General features: G+C 44.9%; 1 protein-coding gene and 1 pseudogene across 1 annotated transcript in view; one reads left to right on the forward strand and one right to left on the reverse strand.

Moving 5' to 3' along the window:
- The window catches only part of ATXN2 (ataxin 2), a 170,041-nt gene extending 169,605 nt beyond the window's left edge, over positions 1–436 (reverse strand). The window contains exon 1 of the mRNA XM_006865425.1: positions 345–436. The gene's annotated coding sequence lies outside the window, so the exon portion shown is untranslated. The remainder of the gene's footprint in view (positions 1–344) is intronic.
- A 3,827-nt stretch (positions 437–4,263) lies between these two features.
- LOC102812790 lies at positions 4,264–6,025 on the forward strand (annotated as a pseudogene).
- The last annotated feature ends 307 nt before the right edge of the window (positions 6,026–6,332 follow it).

The following is a 6,332-nucleotide window of genomic DNA, read 5'->3' on the forward strand; positions in this document are numbered from 1 at the left end:
GTTGAGACCGAGGAGCCGCCGGGAACCGGGCCGAGCCGCGCCACCGTCGTTGCCGTTGCTACCAAAACAGTCTGAGGTGGAGGGAGGCAAGCGCTGCCCAGAGGGAGGGGGGCCGGGACCGGGCGGGGGAGGGGCGGCGGAGGGATACGGGCCCGGGGCCGCGTCGCCGCCCCGCCTGCCCCGGCGCGAATGCGAGATCCGCCCCGCTGCTTCGCGGCGGGGCTCGAGAATCGTTGCGTGGTCCCAACTTGTTGCGGCCACCGACTGCATCCGGGCCGGCTACACCAAGAAGCTGGGTGGCCGTGCTGGGTGGGGGCGGAGGTGCGGATTGGGGGACTCTTTACCGGAAGTCGGAAGCGTTGGGCGGGAACATGCCGTGAGGCGGCTCGGGGCCGGGAGGGACACGTGAGGAGCGGGTGCCGAGCTGGGCCGCGTTCACGGGGGTCGGGTGAGGGCCCGGTGGCTCGCCTGCCTGGGTCCGCCCTCTTCGAGGCCGGTCTGCCCTTCGGCAAGGGCGTGTCCATCTTCTACTGCTGGGTCGGCTTAGAGTGAAGTACGAGAGGAAAGTGGGGCCCCTTCCTCCCTAATACTCCTCCAACGTACTCAGACTAGGTGGAGGAGCCCTGTTGGCCCCCACCTGATGCAACCTAGAAAATGACCTGCGAGCCCCTGCCAGGTGGAGACTATTATCTCACTATGTAAAAAGCCCCTAGAATAGAGTCTGGCTCAATGAACACAAGCATCCCATGAATCTGATGCCTGTGTAGCCCCAGCGCTGAGCACACAGTATGCCCTCAAGTGTCACCGGATGTCTCCAAGACTGGTCATGCTAGCTTTCCTTGCCAAGACTTACTAAAGGAGTTGGAGTAACCTCTTGAGGTCACCTACATCTGGTTACCTTTTCCCCACTTTGTCCACCCCAGCAACCTAGTAGCCAGAAAACTCTTTGAGTATCTGACCTTCATTTGAACCCATTTTTTCCTCTACTTGAAGTTCTTTTTCTCCATTCATGAGACTGAAAAGGAAACGTATGTGATTTGGTAGCTCTGTGGATAATAGGGTCCGCTCAGTGGAGACAGAACAGACCTCACAAGAATGTGCGAACTTTAGACCTTGGCCCCTTTAGAAGTTTTACTTTAACTTAAGGGGCGCCAGCCTGCGCAGTAGTCCGGTTTTTTCTTCTTTTTACATGTGTTGCGAATAAACTAGAAGCAATTGGATAATTACTTTTTTTTTTTTTAATGAAGAATTTAGTTTTTTAAAAAGTGAGATTATTTCAGGAAATAGTGGGGGTAGGGGGACACCAAATTTCCCTTCAGTCTCATGGAGTTGTCCAGATAAAAGTAAAGACCTGGACAATGATTAAACCGCCTATCTCCAGTCACCAGAATGAAATTAATCTCCTAGATAGGCCAGGCAAAAATGTCCATTGTATTTTACAAACATTTGAAAAGTAGGAAATCAGCTTTCACAGGTACACCCTCCCTCAGCTTAAGTAATCCTTTAAACCAGCAGTTATAAATCCTTTAAAAATTAACCCAAAGGAAATTGGGAATAAAATATCTGACTAAAAAAGAAAGAACCATCATAGACATACAATCAACTTTCTCTGGTTTAATGATTTGACAGCCGTTATCTGGGAGCAAGGTCTCAAAATTCAATCTTAGGACCAAACTCCAAGCAGAGGGAAATAGAAAGAGAACTAGAATAAAGGCTGAAGCTGACATAGTTCAACTTGATTTCATGTAGGCCAAGGAAGTTCAAGTTCTCATCTACTATCATTGCAGTTTTTGTAATGGCCTTGATATAATGGTGCTGGGGACTTCAAAAAGTTCATGAGAAAATGAAATTAAAAGATAATGAAACTTTTTCTCTCTTTTTTTAAATACTGAAATTTTTCAATGAACTTTTGAAGCTCACTTGTGTAACTTGCAGAACATAAAATGCACCCATTTCAAAGTGGACAATTTGTTGACTTTTAATAAATTTAGAGTTGTGCAACCATCACCATTGTTTTCAGAGCATTTCCATCACCCAAAAAGATACCTAATCCTGCTTCCAGGTATGCCTCATTTCACTCCCCAGGCCTGGGTAACCACTATTCCACTTTGTGGATTTGCTTATTGTAGACTCAAAATGAAAAGAATCAGCTGCAAACATCCATTAATAATTAGAACATGGAATGTATGATAGGAAAATTGGAAGTCCAACTTTTAAATATTTAACCAAATATTAAATGGAATGCATCAAGATTGATACCCTATACAATAGTGAGTTGAAATGGGCTGTATTGGCCATCTTTAACCAGATAATCATATATATGGTCTACTTTGTAGAGAATGATACATTAGCGAAAAATGGTATTGCATTCATCATCAAAAAGAACATTTCAGCATCTATTCTGGAGTACAATGCTGTCAGTGATAGGATAATATCTATATGCGTACAAGGAAAACCAGTTAATGCTACTATTTAAATTTATGCACCAACCACTAATGCCAAAGATGAACACTTCTACCAGCTTTTGAAGTCTGAAATTGATCAAACATGCATTCAGGATGTACTCATAATTATTAGTGATTAGAATGTGAAAACTGGAAACAAAGAAGCATTAGTAGTTGAGAAAATAATGGCATTGGTGATACAAATGACTCAGAGATCACATGTTAGAATTTTGCAAGACCATCCCGTTTTCATTGCAGATACCTTTTCAGCAATGTAAATGGGACCAGACAAACATAAATGAATCTTGCCAGATGGAATACACAGGAATCAGATCAACTACATTTTTTGAAAGAGTCGATAGAGAAGTTCAATACCATCAGTTTAAATAAGGCCAGGGCCCAATTGTGGAAGAGACCGTTAATTGCTCATGTGCAAGTTCAAGATGAAGAAAATTAAAACAAGCCTACAATAGCCAATGTATGGCTTTGAATGTATCCCACTTGAATTTAGAGACCCTTCTCAAGAACACATTTGAAACAGTGAACACTTATGAAGAAAGACCAGATGAGTTGTAAGATGATACCAAGAACATTATACATGAAGCAAAAGTCATTAAAAAGAACGATTAAGATATAAAGTGAGGGGAGATGCACAAGAACGCCCAAACTTACAGATAGTACCCATTTGACCCAGCTTCGATGGCTTGATGATCACAACTCAGCAGGTGGATATGTGCCATGGAGTCGGTTCCAACTCATAGCGACCCTGTACGGGGTTTCGAGGCTGTAAATCTTTACAGGACCAGAAAGCCTCATCTTTCTGCCATGGAACAGCTGGTAGTTTCGAACTGCTGACCTTGCGGTTCGCAGCCCGATTTGTAACTACTATGCAACCAGAGCTCCTTACAGCAACTCAACTAGAAGAAGGTAAAAAAATTATAAAGGAAACAAGTTTAAAGTACTACAATTTGATGACCTACACTTATGGATATAATAGCTCAAAATACCAACTGAGAGGGAAGGGGTCTGCATCCTATTCCCTCTGTATACAGGGTAGACAGGGTCGGGCAACTTAGACATTGGCTACCTAAAATGGGGTGGTTATAAAGGCATGAAGTGACTGGCTTACAGGTTTTCAAGAGGGAGTTTAATTTCAGGGTGTGCAGGGAAAGGTAGAATCCCCACTGAATAGTTTTCATCTTGTCTAGATGGGTCTGGTGAAAGGAGATGGGGATGATTCTTATGATTCAGTAATGAGTAATTGTTATCATGACTAACAGTGATTGTCACAACTGTAAAGGTTGACGGTTTATAACATAAAGGGGGGAGTAGTTAATCTGTATATCTATGAACAGAAGACCCTAGGACCATCAAGGGAGAAGAGCACAACTGGAATACGGGACCCTATCCAGAGAAGCAGTGACACCAGAGATGGAGGCAGAGATGATGACATGGAAAAATAGAAAGGTTGAAGACTCTAGACTCATGGAAAGAGAAAGGCTGTGTGCTAGTGGCCAGAAGGCAAACTTGCAAAATGTGCCCTTTGGTTGTTTAAATGATTACATATTCCTGAATATTTTTGTGTACATTTAAAAACAAGCAAAAAACAGAGGGAATAGAAGCAAACACTGTTGAATGATGATGCATGAAGGGGATTGTAATCATTGCAATGAAATGAAATACGATGGGATGAGTGTAGAACCGATGTTCTTCCCCATAAACTATCACTCAATTCACAATAAAAACTTAAAAAAAAAAAAAAAGAACTATTGAACTTCCTCTTGCTCCTAGCCATTCCTTGTACTCAACTAGTCCTACTATGGCTGCTCTCACCCAGAATCTGCAGTTCCAGAAGCTGCAGCAAGGGTACCACAGACACGGTTCCAAGCTCAGCTTGTGCCACATTTTCAACTCTGACGAGCATTTCAACGGGCTCAGCTTGACCCTTAGCACCAACGTTGGACAGATTCTGCTGGATTAATCCAAGATCCTTGTGACAGAGGAAGTGATGCAGATGCTGGTGCACCTGGACAAGTCCAGGGACGTAGAGGCCGATTGGAATCGCAAGTTCAATGGTAAGAAGTCAATTTCACTGAGGACCGAGCAGTCCTGCATGTGGTCCTGTGGAACTAGTCAAATACACCCATCCTGGTGGACGGCAAGGGTACTAGACAAGATGAAGTCTTTCCACCAGTGTGTCCATGGTAGGAACTGAGAGGGCTAAACAGGCAAGCCTATTATGGATGTCATCTTATCATGGGCCAGTTTAATTAGAAGTAGATTACCAAGTGCTTCCTCCTAAGTTTAGTGTAGAAGCTCTCCTGAAACCCACCCCATCATGAGTGACCCTGCTAGCACTTGACATTGTGGCTCAGACCTGGGACCCCTTATGGTGATTGAAGGCCTTATATTGTACTCTTCAGGTGGTCCCCACATCTGGTTTGTCTCCAACATTGATGGAAACCACATTATGAAAACCCTTGCCTCCCTGTTCATCATTGCCTCCTAGACCTTTACCACCCAGGAGATCATCACAAATGCAGAAACAGCAAATAAAAGGTTGGTTCCTCATGTCAGCAAAGGATCCTTCTGCGGTTGTGAAGCAATTTGTTGCCCTGTCTACCAACATGACCAAACTGAAGGAGTTTGGAATTGGCCCTCAAAACATGTTTGAGTTCTGGGGTTGGGTGGGAGGATGATACTTGCTGTGGTCAACTATCAGACCACATTGTCCTGCATATGAGTTTTGACAATTTTGAGCAGCTGCTCTTAAGGGCTCCCTGGATGGACCAGCCCCTGGAAAAAAAAAAAAAGCTCCAGTCTTGTTGGCTCTTCTGGGTATCTAGTATAGCAACAGCTTTGGGTGTGAAACCCAGGCCCTGATGCCCTATGCCTACCACTATCTGCACTGCTTTGTTGCCTACTTCCAACATGGTGACATGGAATCCAATAGGAAGTACAGCATTAAGTCCGGCACTCATGTGAAATGCCAGATGGGTCCCATCTGATGCAAGGAGTCAGTGACCAATGGCTAGCATGCCTTCTATAAGATTATCCCTGCGACTTCCTCATCCCACTCCAGACCCAGCACCCTATATAGAAGGCATTGCTTCACAAGATTCTTCTGGCTGACATCTTGACCCAGACCGAGGCCCTGATGAAGGGGAAAATGGTGAAAGAGACCGGGAAGGAGATCCAGGCCACGGGAAAGAGTCCAGAAGACAATGTTGTTGCTGCACAACATTGTGTTCACCAAGCTCACACCAGCCATTCTGATTGGAGCTGTGGTTGCCATGTGTGAGCACAAGATCTTCATTCAGGACAGCATCTGGGACATCAGCAGCTTTCCCCAGTGGGCAATGGAGCTAGGGACGCAACTGCCTAAGAAGATTGAACCTGAGCTGGATGACAACACCCCAGTGACCTCTCATCAACTTCACCGAGCAAAAGCAAGCTTGAGGTCAGAAGCCAATAAACTCATGCCCAGTAGCCCCTGTTGTAACTGTTCCTTCTTGTCCTTTCGGCAACAGTATGTACTGCGTGGTCCTGCCCCATCCTGCCCAGAACAGCCCTTGAGTTGAGAACTTGGACCACAAGTACCTTGGGGGAAGCTGGTCTGGAACTGCTACATCCCTTTCTCTCCATGTCCATCAGCCCTCGGTTTTGAAATTGGAGAGTTTCAGTACAGCTCATTTTTCAGATCCATGTCCACACTGTTCACGTCCCAGGTAAAAAATTAACACACCACAAAGGACCACCGACTGCCAGAATAACCAACAAATCAATATGGAAAGAAGTACAACCAGAATGCTCCTTAGAAACAATGCTGGTGAGACTTCATCTCACATGCTTGGAACATCTTATCAGAAGAGACCAGTTGATGGAGAA

This window comes from Chrysochloris asiatica, unplaced genomic scaffold, assembly GCF_000296735.1.
Source record: "Chrysochloris asiatica unplaced genomic scaffold, ChrAsi1.0 scaffold00078, whole genome shotgun sequence".
Classification (NCBI taxonomy): Eukaryota; Metazoa; Chordata; class Mammalia; order Afrosoricida; family Chrysochloridae; genus Chrysochloris; species Chrysochloris asiatica.